Source organism: Sceloporus occidentalis, unplaced genomic scaffold (genome assembly GCF_023333645.1).
Source record: "Sceloporus occidentalis isolate IW3139 unplaced genomic scaffold, rSceOcc1.0.p SCAF_39, whole genome shotgun sequence".
Taxonomy (NCBI): Eukaryota; Metazoa; Chordata; class Lepidosauria; order Squamata; family Phrynosomatidae; genus Sceloporus; species Sceloporus occidentalis.
In genome coordinates, this window is record NW_028317019.1 from 6,667,215 (window position 1) to 6,688,913 (window position 21,699).

Here is a 21,699-nt window from a genome sequence, read left to right on the forward strand (position 1 = left end):
GTGTGGACTCTCTGACATCTCACTAAGTGTACCTTCAAAGAAAAACATTTCCCACAATGCTGGCATTTGTAGGGCTTTGCTCCTGTGTGAGATCTCTGATGTATCACTAGGTATGACTTTGACGAAAAACATTTCTCACAATGCTGGCATTTGAATGGCTTCTCTCCTGTGTGGACTCTCTGATGCTTGACAAGAACTGACTTGTAGGCAAATCTTTTCCCACAATGCTGACATTTATGTGACTTCTTTCCTCTGTGGACACTTTCATGACTGACAAGTTCTTCTGTAAACAAGGACAATGACAGAGAAGACTGAATCTCAGCGTTAAGAGAGGAAGGTGTTACTCCAAGATTTAGCCCTACGTTCACCCCTTCCTACTTCAGGTTAAATTAATAAAGTTGGTGTGAGTGACCCGAGCATGAAACTGTTCTGGATGCCCCCAAATCCATATAACGATTGTATCCTTACTCATAGGAGCTAGCAAAGAAGAGATTGTAGGGGAACTGCCATGAGGAAATCAGTGGAAGCAGATAATCAGGCGGTTGAACAATATTCAATTAAATATGTGTAAAAATATTTTGATTGAAAAGTGGCATCATTTCCTGTGAGACTGCCATAGAGTCTTGAGTCAGAGCACATGGCATGATGCAAGCTAACTGCAGAGGATGCTTAATGCTGTGTGGCACTAAATGACTCACAACCAACACAGTAGACAGCTAAAAGGGCCAATGTCATTCTAGGTTGCATCAATACAAGTAAAGTCTCTAGATCAAGGGATGTAATAGTGCTACTCTATTCTGCTTTAGTCAGAATAATCCTGTGTCCAGTTCAGGGCCCCACAATTTAAAAAGGATGTTGTCAAGTTGGAACATGCCCAGAGGAAGGCAGCCAAAGTGGTGAAGGATCTTGAAACCATCAAGCCCTTTGAGAAGCAACAGTAAGAGCACTTTGAAAGTGAAACTCCCTTAGTTTCGTGGAGTCCACTTCCTTGGAGGTCTTTAAACAGAGGATGGATGGTGTTTGGAAATGTATTCCTGCATGGCAGAAGGGGGTTGAACTGGATGGCCCTTGTGGTTTATTCCAACTCTATGATTCTATAATTCTAGTGGAATCAGCACCATGATAATTTAGTACAAAAGGGACCTCAGCCTTCATAGAAAGGACAATGGATTCAGGTTCCTTACCCACAGAAGCCACATTTTCATAATTCTCCATCATGACATAATTGTACATAAGCCTCTGCTTCTTCGTCAACAGACTCCATTCATCCTCGGTGAAATAGACTGCCACATCTGCAAAGGTCATCTGCAACAGAAAACAGCCTTCATCCAGAGAGTGACTAAGGAAAAGGGGAGGAAATCACATAATGCATCCAAATATTATTTCATCACTTCAGAATTCAGTGCAGGAAATAAAGTTTAAATTATGTTAGCAAGCAAAAACCTGATGCCTTTAAATCTAGTTTGTCTCAGATCCTTTCAATATAATATACTTAGGGAGCTGGACATGTTTAGCCTGGAGAAGGCAAGGTTAAGAGGTGATATGACAGCCCTGTTTAAATATTTGAAGGGATGTCATATTGAGGAGGGAGCAAGCTTGTTTTCTGCTTCTCCAGAAAACAGGTTCCAGAACAATGGATGCAAGCTCCAGGAAAAGAGATTCCACCTGAACATTAGGAGGAACGTCCTGACAGTAAGGGCTGTTTGACAGTGGAACACACTCCTTCCTCAGAATGCAGTGGCGTCTCCTTCCTTGGAGGTCTTTAAGATGAGGCTGGATCGCCATCTGATGTGTATGCTTTGATTGAGAGTTCTTGCATGGCGGGGGTTGGACTGGATGGCCCTTGTGGTCTCTTCCAACTCTATGATTCTAATATCATAAACAATATAATTTAGGCCATTGCTGGGATATTGAGGATTTATTAGGATACTCACTATCCCAACACATACAGAACATTTAGCCACCAAAGAATTATAGTGCATTTAGAAATTACTTGCCACATTTCAGAGGAAAATGTCATTTTTAATAACAGTTTTGGGGAGCACGCTGGGATTGAGGGCCAATGGGGCTACCCCATATTTAGATCCAGAGATGTTCCCCCATATCCTCCAACATTGCACAGATGGGAAAAGCAAGACACATGTGGACAAGCAATCCAGAAGGCGGTGAAGATGGCCAAGGTTGTTTATGAGGGAGGTCACACGTATGGGGAAGGGCACAGCACTTTGCTTTAGCTTCAGTCTCCTGGGAAGGACAATACCCCTCTTCCTTCTTTCCTCTCCTCTCCCCACTTTTGAGTTGATGGGGTGCAAACTCAATGGCACTCAGGAACTGAAGTGAGCTGAGAAGGGGGAAAGTGGGAGGAGGAGAGAGCAACCGGGACATTTTTTAAAGCCCCCGAAAAAGTGGGGTGACAGAGGGTTAACCAGGACTGTCTCTGCCATATTGGGAGAATATGTTCTCCGCTTGCTTTCATGAACTGGCCTAGCAGTGACACAGATGAAATTAATAGTCAAGAACTTCAACTCACCAAAGAACTCTTGTACCTCCACAGACTGTTTCTTTTGGAGCCCAACTCCCTCCTCTTGGCCTCTGTGTCGGCCATCAGGTGGGCAGGGGTCCTGGTGGTCTTGCACTTGGGTCACTTCCAGCAAGAGAGGCCCCAAAGCAGCGTAGAAGGAAGCAGAGATGAAGTTCCTGAGAAAAGGGAGCAGGGTTAGGATTAACTTGGCAAGAAACCTTGCAGCACTCAAAGACACAGAGAATAGCATCCTGCTGGTGACATACGCAGGTGACATATGCCTCCTTTGGGTCAATGCAGAGGAGGGCATCCCTTCCTCTCTCTGCACCAAACAAAGCCCTCTGGACCTAGCCTAGATTCACTGCAGCTCCCCTACACAACAGATACTCCATGCCCTATTAGAGTGATGAAGGATGAGGAGATGGGGAATTGGAGAGGGCCCTGGCTATGTCCCTGTAGCTAGATGTGAAATGACTACATCATAAATAAATCATCTGCTGAAACCTCCAGAGGTCCCCAGTGCTTTCCCCCAGCACCATCCCCTTTCCAAAGAAGGCCGCATCCACATTATAGAAATAAGGCTTTAACCGCTCTGTGCCAAAACACAGAATGGCCACTGGAACACAAAATGGCTGGAAGAACACAAAATGGCTGGAAGAACACAAAATGGCTGCTGGAACACAAGGAGGCCGGGAACTGGGATTCCAGCCAATCAGGGCCAGGGATGGTGGGAGGGACTGGGATTCCAGCCAATCAGGGCCAGGGATGGTGGGAGGGACTGGGATTCCAGCCAATCAGGGCCAGGGATGGTGGGAGGGACTGGGATTCCAGCCAATCAGGGCCAGGGATGGTGTGAGGGACTGGGATTCCAGCCAATCAGGGCCAGGGATGGTGGGAGGGACTGGGATTCCAGCCAATCAGGGCCAGGGATGGTGGGAGGGACTGGGATTCCAGCCAATCAGGGCCAGGGATGGTGTGAGGGACTGGGATTCCAGCCAATCAGGGCCAGGGATGGAGGGAGGGACTGGGATTCCAGCCAATCAGGGCCAGGGATGGTGTGAGGGACTGGGATTCCAGCCAATCAGGGCCAGGGATGGTGTGAGGGACTGGGATTCCAGCCAATCAGGGCCAGGGATGGTGTGAGGGACTGGGATTCCAGCCAATCAGGGCCAGGGATGGTGTGAGGGACTGGGATTCCAGCCAATCAGGGCCAGGGATGGTGGGAGGGACTGGGATTCCAGCCAATCAGGGCCAGGGATGGTGGGAGGGACTGGGATTCCAGCCAATGGCAGCCCTGAGGAGGCAATCAAGTGTAAAATACACATCATAAAAACATCACAAAGTATAAACATTCCAATTACAGTAATTGCAGGGAAGTTATGCTGTTATGACCGGAAGTAAACATATACACAATTATAATTATATACACATGCTGATATTGACCAGAACCTGGGGGATATATACATGCACATATTTCTCCATGCATTTGCTTATGTTTAAATTGTATGCAAGTAGAAGAGTATATATAAATGTGTTTTTATATATATATATATATATATATATATATATATATACACATATATATATATATATGATCCAACATGTGCTGGCATATCTCTCTGTCTCTCTCTCTTTGTCTCTGTCTGTCTGTCTGTCTGTCTGTCTCTCTCTCTCTCTCTCTCTCTCTTTATATATATACGTTTGCGTACCCATGCAGACGTTCAGAGAGATATCTATGGGTATGTATAGATGTATCTATGGGCATTGTATGCAAGATCTATAGACTTGAAACATTCCATACACACACATATATAGGCTCATAAAGGTATGAATGCACTTAGATAGAGATGCCTACACACACACACACACATATATATATATATATATATACACACACACACACGTACAGATGTATATGCAGAAACACACATGCACACATCCATCTGTTGTTGTCCATTGTTCTGGTCCGTTGTTCCAGGTGATGCTGGAGAAGAGGCCCTGCCTCCAGCGGAACCAGAGGCTGCAGGCGATGAGGAGAGGGACTCCTTGCCCAATGCATGGCTCACCTGGAGGCCCAGCACCAGGAAGGTAAGTCCCCCCACCTTCACAAAGGCCCCATTCCCACTCCCTCATATGCCCTGGATAGAACTGGGCAGATCCAGGTGCCCCATATCGAATCTCCCCGGAAACAAGTTCCTACTACCCTTGACCTCAATCGGGGTCATCTACCCCCTGAACTTGATCCGATCATGACTGAGGCTGAGTTCATATTTGCCGGCAGCAGGGAAGAGCTGGTTGTTTCCAAAAGGAAAGGGTCCATAGTCCGCTTCCAGAAAACCACACTAAGGGGATTTGCCCTGGATCTCTTGCGCAAGCCCCTGATCGAGTTGTGTTAAAATCGCTGCGAGTGTGAACTTCGAACTTTTAAACCGGTTTGGGAACCAGGGTAAAATGTAGTCTGAATGGCTCCTACATTTAAGGGTGAAGGGAGCAAGAAACAACAAGCAAAGTCTAAACACTTCCTTTCACCATTGCAGCGTTGGAGCGTGTCGCCACCCTCGAACTGTCAATGGCTCACCTGCAGCAAGGCCAGGAGCAGCACAGAACGTTTCTATACAACTCGGTGTGTGGGTCTTCCTTTTTCTATTTTCAAAAATTTTTATTACACTGAGATATTCCCATGATAGTATTTAAATTACCAAATATCAAACAAATATTAACTATTAATTTAATAGAATGTTATCACCTTTTCTTCAAATGTTTTAAGACAACTCCATTCCATTTCTAAATATTCTTTTGATTTCGCTCTTAGTAAGGCAGATACTATATCCATATGTCTAGCTTCATATTTCTTAATCAACCAATCTTCGATAGAAGGATTAATTGTAGATTTCCAAACTTGAGCAAATAAGATCCTTGCACATGAGACCATACATAAAACAATTCTATTGTATTTTACTGACTTTATGTTGTGTGTCATGTTTAGTAAAAATAAATTTGGTTCAAAGGGGATATTCATATCAAGAATGTTTTGGATGCTTCCATGAATCCTTTGCCAGAATCCTTTAGCTTTAATGCATGTCCACCAATATGAAAGAAGCTTCCCTCGGGTTCCCCGCATTTCCAGCACTTAGTATTGCCAGCTTTGTATATGTGGGAGATTTTTTCGGGGGGTTAGATACCACCTGTATAACATTTTGATATCATTTTCTTTATAGTTTTGGCACAGAGTGAATTTATTTGTTCCTTTCCACGATTTTTGCCATTCCTCTATAGTTATAGATTTATTTATATCATGTGCCCATCTTATCATGCTGTGTTTAATAATGTCATCTTCTAGATCTCTTTCTTTTAATAGTTTATAACATTTGGATATGTGTTTACCTTTTTTGTCCATCATAATTTTATCTATTTCATTGTTATCCATCGTTAACCCTGCCTTAAAACGATTGTTTAATTGGTTCTATAAAAACCAGTCCTTCATGTTTCCTCTTTCATTAAGTTCTTCCATAGATTTCATATTGTATTTTCCTTTTGGTGTTTTCTTTATTAAATCTCCGTATCTTAGCCATGGAGTATCTTTGTCCTTTGTTCGATTGTAATAGGCTTCTTGCAATAACCCCCAAAATTGATGTCTCATTTTATACCATACTTTAAGCAATGATCTTCTTATAACATGATGGTTAAAAGTGTTATTATCTTTTGGTTTTGTATACCACATATATGCATGTATACCAATATTCAGGTTAGCTTTTTCTGTATTCAATAAATTCTTGTTTTCTAATTTGAACCATTCTTCTAACCATTTGAGACAAGTTGCATAATAATACACCTTAAAGTTTGGTAAGTTACATCCCACCTTGAAGCAAAGATCATTTACTAAGGCAACCATAACAGTTTCGACTCCGTATCCCATCCTGAGGCCAGTTTGAAAAAGACCGCTTGGAGATGAAGAGCAACTGCCCTCAAAATTATGTTGGTTAGAAATGGAAGATGGGAGACCGGTCTGTAATTGTTCATCTCCATGGGATCTAAGAAGGGCTTTTCCATAAAGGGCCGTAGCACCGCTTCTTTTAAGCATGATGGAAAATAGCCCTAACTAAGAGATGCATCTATGATATATCTCAGGTGATATAAAAAGGGCAAGGGTCGGGAGGGCAAGTTCCACTCTTCACACTAAAAAGGAGCTTGTCCACGTCCTCAGTACTCAGATTCAAATTCATCCAGTATGATCTTACTCATGGACACCTCACTTACAGCCTCTGCAATAATGCTGATGTCCAATTTGGCTCTTATCTGAGAGATATTATCTGTGAAATAGTCATTTAAAGTATCATAGTGAGCTGTGGAAGGCTCTAATAATGGGTTCTGGGAGGAAGGTGCCTGAAACAGGTCCCAGATCCAACCCCCCCCCCCCCCCCCCCCCGACTTCAGCAGTCCCTTTATGCTTCTCTTCCCTTGGCACTTTCATTCCTTTATTCCTTCCTTCTCCTCTTTTAACATACATCACTTCAAGGGGGTCCAAGGCCCTTTCAGCATGATCCCAGAACCATGAGATTCCCCCAAATGAATGAGGGCTCTCCCCACTTCCCGCCCTCAGAGCAGCTTCAGGGGCTGAGAGTCTGCATGCGCAGATGCCCCAAAGACCCCTTCTCAGCATGCGCAGGGATCGTAAGGCCTTTGCTGCTGCCGCTGCTTATTCCGCTGGCGGCCTTTGGAAGAAGGGAAGGACTACGGCCTTTTTTCCTTCCTTCCGGAATGGAGCCCAAGCTGCAGAGCTGGACTCAGGAGGGAAAGGCTGGGAAGGCTCTGGTTTGTACATATAGCTCTGTCTCTCTGAGTATATATGTGTGTTTGCCTCTGTTTTTATGTCTGGGAATGGAGCTGAGGGCTGAGGAGAGAAGAAAGGGTAAATTTTGTGCAAATGCAGAATTTCTGTACACCAATGAGTCCAGTGTGTTGAAACAACAAAAACTTTATTGCAAACACATAATCAGAAATTCAGTGTTTAAGTCAGAGCTGCCCTGCCCAAACCAAACATTAAAACCCCAAAACCTAAAACATCACCCTCTTCCAAACCTAGCCCCCCTCCAATTCTCACATTCTGTGCCACACAGGTAACAAGGCCCCCTTTGTCATTCCCAGAAAATAGCCCTTTCTGTTAATACCTGTCCCCAACTTTCTTCAGTCAACATTGAACAAATTCCAAATGCCATCATTCCCATAACTGTTCTAATCAGCTGCAGCCAATCCCACCCCTCTGTTTAACTAACCTATTCCACCACCCATAATCCCCACTCAAATTTATAAACTAAAGCAATAATCTATACTAATGGCAATTAAAACCTCAACTCCACAAAATATAATTGAAAAACATAAAGAGACATATGGACACACAAACCTAACACACGAAATTACAAGGGCCTTTTTTTATCACCACAGGATTTAAAATATATTCTTTAGTATTGCTTATTGACAAATATAATGTCAGTTCATTTCTGGGATTTGTGTGGCTTCTCTCCTGTGTGGACTCTCTGATGTCTCACTAGGCTTGATTTCAATGAAAAACATTTGCCACAATGCTGGCATTTGTATGGCTTCTCTCCTGTGTGGACTCTCTGATGTGCCAATAGGTATGACTTTGAAGAAACACATTTCCCACAATACTGGCATTTGTTTGGGTTCTCTCCTGTGTGGACTCTCTGATGTTTCACTAGGCTTGACTTATCAGAAAAACATCTCCCACAATGCTGGCATTTGTATGGCTTCTCTCCTGTGTGGATTGTCTGATGTCTCACTAGGTGTGCCTTTGAAGAAAAACATTTCCCACAATGCTGGCATTTGTATGGCTTCTCTCCTGTGTGGACTCTCTGATGTGCCAATAGGTTTGACTTTGAAGAAAAACATTTCCCACAACGCTGGCATTTGTAAGGCTTCTCTCCTGTGTGGACTCTCTGATGTCTCACTAGTTCTGACTTCCAAGAAAAACATTTTCCACAACGCTGGCATTTTTGTGGCTTCTCTCCTGTGTAGACTCTCTGATGTGCCAATAGGTATGATTTTGAAGAAAAACATTTCCCACAACGCCGGCATTTGTATGGCTTCTCTCCTGTGTGGACTCTCCGATGCATGACTAGGACTGACATGTAAGCAAAATATTTCCCACAGTGCTGGCATTTATGTGGCTTCTTTCTTGTGTGCACTCTCTCGTGACTGACAAATTCTTCTGTAAAGGAGGACAATGACAGGCAAAACTGAATATCAGTGTTAGGAGAGGAATGTGTTACCCCAAGATTTAGCCCCACATTCACCCCTCCCTATTTGAGATTAAATTAACAAAGTTGGTGTGAGTGACCTGAGCATGACCCTGTTCTAGATGCCCCCAAATCCATATAATGACTGTATTCTTACTCATAGGAGCTACTAAAGAAGTGATTGAAGGAGAACTGCCATGAAGAAATCAGGGAAGGAGATAGTCAGGCAGTTAAAAAATATTCCATTAAATGTATATAAAACTATTTCAATTGAAAAGTGGCATCATTTCCTGTGAGACTGCCATAGAGTGTTGAGTCAGAGCGCATGGCATGATGCAAGCTAACTGCAGAGGTCACTTCATGCTGTTTGGCACGAGGATATGACTCACAGCCAATACAGTATACAACTCACATGCAGACTGGTGTGGGTTGGAGTTGGGTGTGTAAGAGATTGTGAAATGGATAGAAGTCAGAGAGGAAAGTTGGTAAATATTTGTTTTATATTGCAATTCAAGATAAAGAACTTCTAAGGACTTTGAGCAAATCAACTGTGTGTGAGTAATTTTTAAGTGTGGAAAGTGGTCTGTGCATTGCCAATGCCTATATCTGGAGATTTGCTTCTGTACTCTGCTATGTTATTGTTGAGCTCTGGGAGTGTCGCCTTCAGACTGTGCTATACACTGGCTTGTGAATCGGATCAGAATTCAGATCCAAGAAGGACCTAAGAGCCAGTGTGACAATCCTGTTTGGCTGAAGTATTTCACCAAGCACCCATTGCACTTATTTCAGTTTCAGACAATTCTTTCCCCACCAGGAAACATCCTAAAGCAATTTAAACCTTTTTGAATGCTCGGTTTCTGCCCCCAAGCAACAACTTCAGTATAAATATCAGCCCCAACCGGCTGTTCTTTAGTTTCAGTCCACTTGCAGACAGATAGTCCATTGGTGTACATCTCACTACACTCGCCAGCCCCACTTGCCACAGGACTTACTGACTTCTCTCCCCTTTCTGGACCCTCAGCAATTGGAATCAAGATCCATCTAGGTAATGTATTACCATTTGCAAAGCCTCAAAGTATTCGCCACTCCCACCTTTGTTACTCAGTTCTTGTGTGTGTGTGTGTAAACACCTATATGTGTATATGTCTGTGTATGCGTGTATTTTGCTTTTCCCCTAAATAAAACACAAAAAACTATTTGAAATGCCTCTGGAGTTCTGTGTGCTTCTGGGCCTGGTATAGTTGGGATGAATCCCGAGGTCACTGTTGCTTCAATCTCTCCTTTGAGCTAAGTATGAAATTCCCTTAAAAACATAGCACTTGTGGGTGTCCTCCCCAGACTCCAGCATTTCGAGTGACAAAGGGCCTCTGGAATCAACCACAGAGCTAAGCAAATTCAGGTTGGAAAAGAAACATTAGAGAAAAAGGAGTTTTTTGTGTTACTCTTTCCTCTCTTCATAGACATTGCTTATAATTGCTAAATGGAACCCTTAATATGTATGAAAACAAGGGCCTGATTTAAAGTTCAGTTCTTAAGTTCAGTGCTCTCCAAGGGGCTACCTTTGTCCCATGTTCGGAAGCTTCAATTAGTTCAAAATGCTGCACCAAATTGGTCACCGGAACATCTAGGTCAGACCATATAACACCAGTTCTAAAATGTCTTTATTGGCTGCCAATTAGCTTCCAGGTGCAATACACAGTGATGGTTATTACTTTCAAAGCCCTACATGGCTTGGGCCTGAGCTACTTGAGAGAATGCCTCTCCCTACAAAATCTGCCCCACAATCTCAGAACATCTAGGAAGAATCTATTAGATTACCCAAAGGTAAGGCTAAGAACAATTTCTCACAGAGTGTACACAGTCATGGCCCCCAAGTGATGGAAAAACTTTCTGGAGGAGATCCGTCTTATCACCACCTTGGATGCTTTCAAGAAAGCACTTAAGACGGATCTCTTCCGGCAGGCTTACCCACCCGACCTCTTGTAAAGAACTTAATGAAAAATTCCACTTCTGAATGCAATTGTGCATTTTGAACAATGTTTTTATTTGTTCCAAATTGAGTTTAAGCAACTTGGTTTTTTTCTGTGTGCAAACTGGATGCTATTGTTGTTTTGTGGCTATTTTACGGTTGTAATACCACCTCGCTATTTCAAGAGAGGCAGGTAAATAATAGTAATACTAATAATTTTTATTATTATGATCTGTGAGGTTGGTGGCTGCCTCCCAATCTCCAAGGCCCCTCTCCTGGCCCTTCCCAGAGGTCCCTTCCTCTCCGCACAGAGCTAGGCAATCCTGGCTTTGCTCCTGCCTTCCCCTCCTGGATCCCAGAGGCCTAAAATCAAAGAGTTGGAAGAGACCTCAAGGGCCATCCAGTCCAGCCCCATTCTGCCATGCAGGAATCAAAGTATCCCCGACAGACGGCCATCCAGCCTCTGTTTAAAGACGTCTAAGGAAGGAGACTCCACCAAAATCTCAAAAGGAGTTTGTTCCATTGTTGAACCACCCTTACTGTTAGGAAGTTCATCCTAATGTTTAGGTGGAATCTCTTTTCTTGCAGTTTGCATCCATTGTTCTGTGCTCTAGTGTCTGGAGCAGCAGAAAACAAGCTTGACATTCCTTCAAATATTTAAACAAGGCTATCATATCACCCCTTAGCCTTCTCTTCTCCAGGCTAAACATCCCAAGTTAGCTAAATCGTTCCTCATAGGGCATGGTTTCCAAATCCTGCACCATTTTAGTCGCCCTCCTTTGACACACTTCAGTTTCTCAATGTCCTTCTTTACTTGTGGTTCCCAGAACTGACACAGTATTCCAGGTGAGGCCTGACCAAAGCAGAATAATGTGGCACTATTACTTCCCTTGATTCTAGACACTATACTTCTACTGATGCAGCCTAAAATTGCATTGGCCTTGTTAGCTCCCACATCGCATTGTTGCCTCATGTTCAACTTGTGGTCTACTTGGACTCCTAGATATTTTTCACACGTAGTTTCATACAGCCAGGTGTCCCCCAGCCTATATCTGGGCAATTCATTTTTCCGCCCTAAGCCTGATCCGTTTCCCTTTCTCCCTCCGCTCTCCAACCTTCCTTCTTGCCCATCTGCACTGCTTCAGCATCTCACCTTCACCATCTCTTTCCTGCCTTTCTGTTTTTCACATTCCCTCCTTCTCTCTATCACATACACACACCCATTTCTGTGATGCATGAAAGGGACACTTTGAGGCTCATTTGTTGACAAAGGCAGTATAATCAAAATACAAATAACTCATTGGGAAAGGCAGAGCAAGGGGGCTGGGACCTTGACTCCAATTCTGGTGAGGGTCAAGCACCAGGTAGCAGTCTTAAAACAGCCTTAAGACATCTCTAAGAGAGGGATGGGCTACTGTTGGGGATTGAGGGGGTCACATTGGCCCCCATGGGCTTTCGGGGACAACTGCACATTGTATTGCCTTAAAATAGCAATAATGTTTTGCCCCTCAGTATCTCATTGCATCTCTTTCGGGAAGTGGAGGCCATTTTGACGCTGTTGGGCCTTCTCTGAGCCATTGCAGGGCCAAGGGAGGTATTTCCCCCAAAAAGCCTCTCCAGCACCTGAAAAGGCTGGAAGAAGGCCAAAAAGGTAGGAAACATACTCAGAGATATGCTGAGTACCATTTCGGGGATAAATGCACAAAATCCTAGAACTGGTGTGATATCTGGGGGAGGAATTAAAAAGTCCTTTGCTTGCACCAAAAGATTTATTGAGAAACTCAGGCAGAAGCATCCATTAACATGTCTAAGCATCTCTGAAGCGTCAAAACCTTTTCCCTCCATCGTTAACTACCTTCTCACGCTCCCCTTTCCTCCCCCTTCAGCCCCTAAACAGCCTGGCTGCCAAAGTACCTCTTTCCTTCTTCTTCCACCGTTCACATACGCCTTTCTCTCCTGGGGCATGTCTGCCACCCAAAGCTCACAAACCAGTCAGTTAAGAGCCTCCACAACTGCTTCCTTTCCCCAAGCCATTCTAGGCCCCAATATCCGTACCAACTACTTAAAACTACTAGCATTTAAAATACTAACAATCCCGTGTAAAAACCAATACCATTATGAATGAACCACAGAAGATGATTCTGACAATTGGCAGTTTACAATGTTACAGACAGGCCAAAATAAAGTTGCTTCGAGTCACTTTGGAGGTATGGGATTTCAATGATGCATGAGTCTTAAGAGCATGGCTTTGGTGCGGCGTTTGGACTCTTAGGATGCATGCATCATTGAAATACCATACCTCCAAAGTGACTTGAAGCAGCTTTATTTTGGCCTGTCTGTAACAGGCCACTTATAAAGTGGAGAGCAATAGTGCCTCACTAAACTACAAATTCAAATATTCTACAGGATGTTGCTATCACAATTAAACTACGCTTGAAAGGGATCTAGGACTCCTAGTAGACCACAAGTTCAATATGGGCCAACAGTGTGATGCGGCAGCTAAAAATGCCAATTTGATTCTAGCCTGCATCAATTCGAGTATAGTTTCTAGATCAAGGGAAGTAACAGTGCCGCTCTATTCAGCTTTGGTCAGGCCTTACTTGGAATAATCCTGTGTCCAGTTCTGGGTCCCACAATTCAAAAAAGATGTTGACAAGTTGGAACATGCCCAGAGGAGGGCAACCAAAATGGTGAAGGATCTGGAAACCATCAAGCCCTATAAGGAGCGGCTTAGAGAGCTGGGTATGTTTACCCTGGAGAAAAGAAAATTAACAGCGGATACGATATCCATGTTTAAATATTGGAAAGGGTCGTATTGAGGATGGAGAAAGCTTGCTTTCTGCTGCGACAGAGAAAAAGAGACACCACGATGGATGCAAGCAAGAGAGAAAGAGGTTCCACCTAAACATTAGCAGGAACTTTGGGACAGTAAGAGCTCTTTGACAGTGCAATATACTCCCTTACAGTTTCGTGGAGTCCTCTTCTTTGGCATTATTTAAACAGAGGCTGGATGGTGCCTGGAATGCGTATTCCTGCATGGCAGAAGTGGGTTGAACTGGATGGACCCTGTGGTCTATTCCAACTCTGTGATTCTATAATGCTAGTGGATTCTAGTTCCTTACCCACAGAGGCCACATTCTCATAATTCTCCATCATCACATAATTGTACATAAGTCTCTGCTTCTTCGTCAACAGTTTCCATTCGTCCTCAGTGAAATATACTGCCACATCCACAAAGGTCACCTGCAACAGAAAATAGCCCTCATCCAGAGAGTGACTAAGCAAAAGGGGAGGAAAGCACAGGGTGCATCCAAATATTATTTGATCGCTTTAGAATTCAGTCCAGGAAATAAACTTTAAATTCTGTCAGCGAGAAAATAGTTACTGCCTTTGAGATCCAGTTTGTCTTGAATCTTTTCAATATAATTTGCAATATAATACATAATATAATTTAGGCCATGGCTGGGATATTGAAGATGCATTAGGATACTGACTATCCCAACACATACAATACATTTTGCCACTAAAGAATTATGGTGCATTTAGACATTTCTTGCCACATTTAAGAGGCAAACTTCATTTTTAATAACAGTTCTGAGGAACACTCTGGGCTTGAGGGCCACTGGGCCCACCCCATATTTAGATCCAGAGATGTTCTCCCATAGCCCCCAACATTTCAGAGATTGGAAAATCAAGACACATGTGGATAAGCAACCCAGAAGGCAGTGAAGATGGCCAAAGTTGTTTATGAGGAAGATCACACAATCTAGGAAGGGAACAGCAGTTTGCTTTTGCTTCAGCCTCCTAGGAAGGGCCATATCCTGTCTCCTTCTATCCTCTTCTCTCCCCACTTTTGAGTTGATGGGCTGCAAACTCAATTGCCCTCAGGAACTGAAGTGAACTGAGAAGAGAAAAGTAGGAGGAAAGCCCCTGAAAAGGTGGGGTCACAGAGGATTAACCAGGACTGTCTCTGCCAAACTCCGACAGTATGCGATTTGCTTCCTTTCATAAATTGGCCCAGCAGTGACATAGATGAAGCTAATAGGATAGTGACTCACCAAAGAGCTGTTGTACCTCGATAGCCTCTTTCTGTTGGAGCCCTGCTCCCTCCGCTTGTCCTCTGTGTCGGCCATCAGGAGGGCAGGGGTCCTGGTGGCCCTGCACTTGGCCACTTCCAGCAAGAGAGGCCCCAAAGCCGTGTATAAGGAGGCCGAGATGAAGTTCCTGAGAAAAGGGACCAGGATTAGGATTGACTTGGCAAGAAACCCTGCAGCACTCAAAGACACAGAGAACAGCATCCTGCTATTGACATACGCAGGTGACATATGCCATCTTTGGGCCGATGCAGAGGTGGATGTCCCCTTCCTCCCTCTGCACCAAACAAAGCCCCCTGGACCTAGCATAGATTCACTGCAGCTCCCCTAAACAACAGATACTCCATGCCTTCTTAGAGTGGTGGGGGATTAGGGGATCGGGAATTGGAGAGGGCCCTGGTTATGTCCCTGTAGTTTGATGTGAAATGAGTGCATCATAAATAAATAAATGATTTGCTGAAGCCTTCAGAGGTCCCCAGTGCTTTAACCCACCATTAGTCCCTTTCCCAAGAAGGTTGCATCCGTACTAAAGAAATAAAGCACTTTGACACTGCTTTAACCGCTCAGTGCTATGGAATCGTGGGACTTTACCTTTGGGACACTAAGGCAGGTCACAGTCTGCCGCTTTGCGGCGGTCTGCCGCTGCCGCCGCTTGCTCCATAAGAGAGCCGCAGTAGCCACACCGCATGGAGAAAAAAAGAAGCTCCAAAATGGAGCTTCTTTCTGTGGCACTCTAATGACGTCATGAGGCACCAATGTTGCACTCGCGACGTCATTAGCGCCGCGTGACGTGCGGACGCACAGCGTCCGTTACATCAATATGGCGGCGGCCGTGTGGAATGGCCATCGCCATATTGTACGTATGGAATACGTACTAGGGTTAAGAGGTGCGGAAGCACCGCCCCTTCCTAACCCTAATACGTATTCTATACGTATTTTTGGCGGTCTGTAACCCGCCTTAGCCTTCTCTACCAGAGAGCTCTCCTGCCAAAACAAATTTCAGATCTCAGAATTCCATAGGATGGAGCCAGAAGAGTTAACACACTTTAAAACTGGATTATTTCTGTAGTGCAGATATAGCCTGAATCGATTGTAAAAGGGTAGAAGCACCAAAGTCTTGTTTTTACCCTCCTAATAATGGTTTTCCTTTAAGAAAAATAAGTAGTTTGTTTTAGTCTCTAATCCTTATTTTTCTTGTTGTTGTTTGTTTCTATGTTTGCTTGTTTCATTCTTGGTAATTTGAGTTATTCTGGTCTGTCTCCTTCCTTCTTGCCTGAAAATCTATTAATAAGGAAACTGGGGAGACTGTTAAAACCTCCCAAAGGAGCCACTTTTGGCCTTGTTTAGGGGACTAGCCTCCTCTTAGAAGCCAAAGCCCAAGGTTTTGAATAATAATAATAATAAGGCTTGTATTAAAACTATCCTTCCCATTTCCGATCCCTTTAAAACCCATGTTCCCCAGAAGGAGCAGAGCTGTGTCAGAAAACCCTCTCAGAAAAGAGACACAAAAGACACACAAAGAGACACACTTCCTTCCTTTTGGCCCAAGGAGCCTGGCCTCCTTCTGACTCTGGAGCCTCAGGAGAGAAAGAGAAGCCTCTGTTCAACTGAGGCCTCAGAGAAGGTTCCGGAACATTATTCCCCACAGTCACAAGCAGCAAAAATGGCCGCCAGAACAGAAAACTGCCACTGGAACGTAAAATGGCTGCCAGAACACAAAATCGCAGCTGAAACACAAAATGGCAGCTTCCGCCTGAGCGCTTGGCAGTTGTCAGTTTCAGGTCTTCAGGGAGAGAGAGATAGACTGAGGGAAAAGTGGAAGGAGGTCCTGGAGGGAGGGGGCCTTGGGAGATAGAGAGCCTTCCTGAGATATTTGTTGTTCGCTTCGTAACAAAGGGGTTTCCGGCCCCATAAAGGATTTGGGGAAAACTGGATCTGAAAGGCAGTAGTAGCCTTTTCTCTTGCCAATGGGATTTACAGTTTATTCCCTGGACTGGATCTCCCAGCATCCACATGGCCAGAGAGAGGAGGGGGCCCTGCCCTGCAGTAAGCCCCCTCCAATCCCTCTGAACCAAAGACTACAACTCCCACGTCTTTCTTTCTTTCTCCCTCCCTAGCTGCCTTGTGTTTGTGGTGTTACTGCTCTTGTTGTCGTTGTGTTCCTCTGTTGTTTCTGACTTATGGCAACCCTAAGGGAAGCCCTTCGCAGGCTTTTCTTGGCAAGATTTGTCCAGAAGTGGTTTGCAAGTGCCTCCCTCTGAGGCTGAGAGAGTGTGACTTGCCTAAGGTCACTCAGTGGGTTTCCGTGGCCAAGAGCGCATTCGAACCCTGGTCTCCAGGGTCATAGTCCAATGCTCCAGCCACTAAACCATGCCGTTTCTTTCTTGAGGCTTTGTCGTTTTTTGTGGTGTGGCTCCAAGTCATTGCTGACTTCTGGGGAGCCTCTCCTGGGGTTTTCTTGGCAAGATTTGTTCAGAGGAGGTTTGCCATTGCCTTCCCTGAGGCTGAGAGAGTGTGACTTCTTGCGCAAGGGACCCAGCTGGTTTCATGGAGGAGTGGGGCACTGGACCCTGGCCTCCAGAGTTGTAACCCAACACTGAAACCACTGCACCACACTGCCTCCCATCCTATGTGCAACCTGAGAAATAGCACTTTTTTCTCCTCTTCATGTGTGTCTTCAAGTCGTTTCCAACTTATGGCAACTGTAACGCAACGTTATCATGGGGTTTCCTTGGCAGGTTTCTTCAGAGAGGGGTTGCCATTGCCATCCTCTGAGGCTGAGAGAGAGTGAATTGCCAAGGGTCACCTAAGTCTAAAACACACTGCAACAATAATCCAATCTGAGACTGCTTTAACTGCCATGGCCCAGTGCTAGGGAATTCTGGGAAACGTTGTTTTCTTAGACATTGAGCCTTCTCTGTCAGAGAACTCTAGTGCCACAATAAACTCCCATTCCCAGGATTCCCTAGCACTGGGACAGGGCAGTTAAATCGCTCTCAATATGGACTATTGCTGCCGTGTGTTTTGGACCTTACTTGGCTGCAAACTGTCCATAGCCTGCAATGCATCTCCTAATTCTGTTGGCAGTCCCTCCCTCCCAACACTTTCTCATTTCCCCCCAAAACCAGAGCAAAGCTGGCAGATGGAAAGAGGTTTTAAAGCAGCATTTAAATCTGCAATATTTGTTTTTAAAAGGCTAAATGTCCCAAATGCTATTATCAGTTTTGTAGCTATTATTACAGAAAGACGTAGAGTGCAAACTCCTCAAGTACCTTTATTTTCTGGAGTGAGATGGGCTTTTCCAACTGACTCGCTGTGATGATCTCCGGTGGTCCAAGCAGCCAAACTGCGGCCCTGTAATAATAATAATAATAATAATAATAATAATAACAACAACAACAATAATAATAACAAAAATAATTTTATACCCCTCTCTTCAGCCAAAAGGCTTTCTGAGTGGATTACAAATGGTTAATTAGACATTTAGACAATATGGCTCTTAGCCCAGCAGACCCTTAAATTCCTTGAATCACGCTGCCATCATCCAGTGAATTATAAGAGGACTTCCCTTAACCTACACTGGGACCAGTTAAGGAACCTTATTTCTCCTTCTTTACTGATCTTCCCAAGCATCAACCGAGCCAAGACACGTGTAAAAGGAGCGTCGAGTAGTAGATACTCTAAGGAGGTATTTATTATAAATATCAAAATATAACTGAAATATAAGTCCTACAAGATATTAAGAATCTTTCAGGTACAATATTTGTAAGTATATAATATTCAATTCATACAAGCTATTAAAATAATAAATGGACCTAAATGTCCAATTCTGAGACTAACTTCCAAGATCCGCTCTTTAACTCTCTCTCTCTCGATCTCCAACTGACACAATTCCCCCAACTGTCTCTTGGTCTCTCAGGCCTTATATCTCCTTCTCACGGAAGCTTCCAGAAGAACCTTTATCTTGCTCTCTGATTGGTCAAGAGAGCCTTCTGTAGCCGTGATGTCATTCTGCATTTGCATAAACCTCCCTTTACTGCCTGAAGAAGACCTCCATTGACTGGAGCCCAGTCATTACACTTCCCCAAGGCAAGGCTTGCCCCTATTTCCCAATGTTGTTCTTGGTGTCTGCCTTCCAGTTGTTTCCAGGTCTTATGGTGACTTTATGGGAGTCTCTGAAGGGGTTTTATTGGCAGGTTTCTTCAGAGTGGGTTTCCCATGGCCATCCTCTGAGGCTGAGAGAGTGTGACTTGCCCAAGGCTTCAGTTCTTTTGGAAGCCTTTTTGCTTTATCTTCTAGAAGGCAGCAGTTGCTTCTTCCTCTGAAGAAGAGAGGAACCTTCTGGCATCCAAAAGGATGGCATTTTCTGTAGTTATGTCTGATAATATGTATATATAGGACTGCAATCCCTGTTCATTTATTAAAAGGTTTATAGTGCACACCATATCATAGATTCTCATAGCTATGTCTCTTAATAGCAGTTAACCAAATTAAACAGTTTATAAAACAAAAACACGAAACAAGCTACACAAGAGGCCTCCAGGAGCAGCACCCGGTCTTTTCCCTGGCAGTGTGCTGGCAGTGGAAAGGAGGCTGAGGAGCAGTGCCAGAGGCTTCCTCGGCCTCCTCTCCACCGCCGCCATGACGCAAGGGCCGGGTGGGGCTATTGGAGGCCAAGAGGCCTCTGGGTCACCACCCGGCCCTTCCATGGTGGCGGCAGTGGGGCCGTGGAGGCTGAGGTGGAGAGGAGGCCTCTGGTGCTGCTCCTCCGCCTCCTCTTCGCTGCCACTGCCACAAGCACTGCCACATCCACAGAAGGGCCGGATGGTTGGCTGGAGGCCACTTGGCCGCCAATAGCCCCACACGGCCTTTCCCCAGAGCGTGGCGGCAAGGAGGGAAAAAGTTGGGGAGGGGAGGAGAGGGACTCTTGTCTCCAATGTCGGCGAGCGTGGACTTGAGCATACGCGGATTTTGGTATACATGGGGGGGGGAGGTATACCAGGGGCCCACTGTATTCTCAAGCAAACGAGGGCCAAGAGAGCCCTGGAGAGCCTTGTCTTGGGGTGGCTCTGGATCTCTGGTGCCGCAACAAACTACAAATCCCAGGATTCCACAGGATGAAGGCAGGAGAGTTAACACAGTTTCAAACTGGAATATTTCTGCAGTGCAGATATGGCCTGAGCTAGATGTAAAAGGGTAGAACAGGGGTAAGCAACTTGTGGGCCGCGGGCCGGATGCAGCCTGGCGAGGCCTTGGGACCGGCCCCAGCCCAGTCCTGCCACCGATTGCCGCCAGGGCCTTTGGCCTCTCGTGCGCAGGGGCAAGGGGGGCAATTGTCTATAGACATCTCAGAAACATGCATTTATATTAACATTTTTTTAAAAAAATCAGCACATGTTTTGCGTGTCCCCCACTTTTTAAAAAAAGTGTCTACCATTTGAAAATGCTGTCCTACAAGATACTACTAATGAGAGATCTTGAAAAGGAGACAATAAAAGAAAATATGATAAGATGGGCACGGGATATAGGACATCCAATCCCATATGAAGAATGGCTGAAGGCCTGGGACAAGACAAATAAATTCACCGCCTCACAGTCTCTAAAAGAAAATCATCTCAAAATATCCAATAAGTGGTATTTCACACCAGCTAAAATTAATATATATATATAAAATACCTAACTTAAAATGTTGGAGATGTGGCATATGTGGTGGTCTTGTAAAAAAGTCAAGAAATTTTGGTTTAAGGTTCATTCTGAGATACAAACAGCCTTTTCTTTTCAATTTAACATGTCTCCAGAGTTCTATTTACTGAACTATTTACTGCCAAAGATGGAAAAAAAGATGGAAAAAAATATTGGATAACTTTTTTATACAGTCCGTCCTCGCCTTCCGCGGGGGATCTGTTCCGGATCCCTCCGCGTAAGGCGAATTCCGCCTATGCTCGAGCCCCATTGGAAACAATGCGGCTCGTGCGTGGTGGCGCGGGCGCGCCCAGGGCGCAATGGGCACGCGTGCCCATTCAATTGAATGGGACACGACGCCCCTTCCGCCCCGCGCGCACCCCACGGCTTGAGCGCGTACGCTCAAGTCCGCGTATGTCAAGACAGCGTATGGCGAGGTTCCACTGTATTTAGTTACTGCTGCAAGACTTGTGATAGCACAAAATTGGAATAGCAGTAACCCACCACAAATAGATGAATGGAAGGAAATGGACAGATTGACAAAATTGCTAAATAATAGATCTGAATTGGAAGTAAATGATGACTGGTTACCAATAGCACAGACATGGGGAAAGGTATTTGATATAAAGAAAGGTATTTTGATATAAATTTGATGCATGTGAAATGAGGGAAAATGTGTGTACATATTTTTTTTATTCAGAAATAGTTGTTTTTGTCAAGTTGATTATAATAAGTATAAAAAAATTGAGAATGTAAATGAGATTAAGATGTGAAATGAGCAAATTGGGGGGGGGGGGAGAAAACTAGTCATAGTCAAAGCACAAAAAAAATGTTGTGCTACATTTGTCCCGGTTTATTTATTTAGTTAAATTTTTTAAAAATTATTTATTTATTTATTGGCTTTGGCCCCCCATTTGTCTGAGGGACACCAACCTCAGAAAAGTTGCCTATCCCTGGGGTAGAAGCACCCAAGTCTGGTTTTCCCCCCCTTAATAATGGTTTTACTTTCAAAAACTAAGAAGTATGTTTTTCTGTCTAATCCTTATTTTTGTTGTTTGTTTGATTCATTCTTGGTAATAGGAGATGGTCTCGTTTGTCAACTTCCTTCATGCGTAAAAATCTATTAATAAGAAAACTGGGGAGACTTTTAAAACCTCCCAAAGGAGCTACTTTTGGCCT

The 21,699-nt window shown here is 44.3% G+C and overlaps 1 protein-coding gene across 1 annotated transcript in view; it reads left to right on the forward strand.

The window, feature by feature from the left end:
* LOC149290483 (uncharacterized) overlaps positions 1–21,699 on the forward strand; it is a 426,035-nt gene that overhangs the window by 378,463 nt on the left and 25,873 nt on the right. The gene's annotated exons all lie outside the window — the stretch shown is intronic.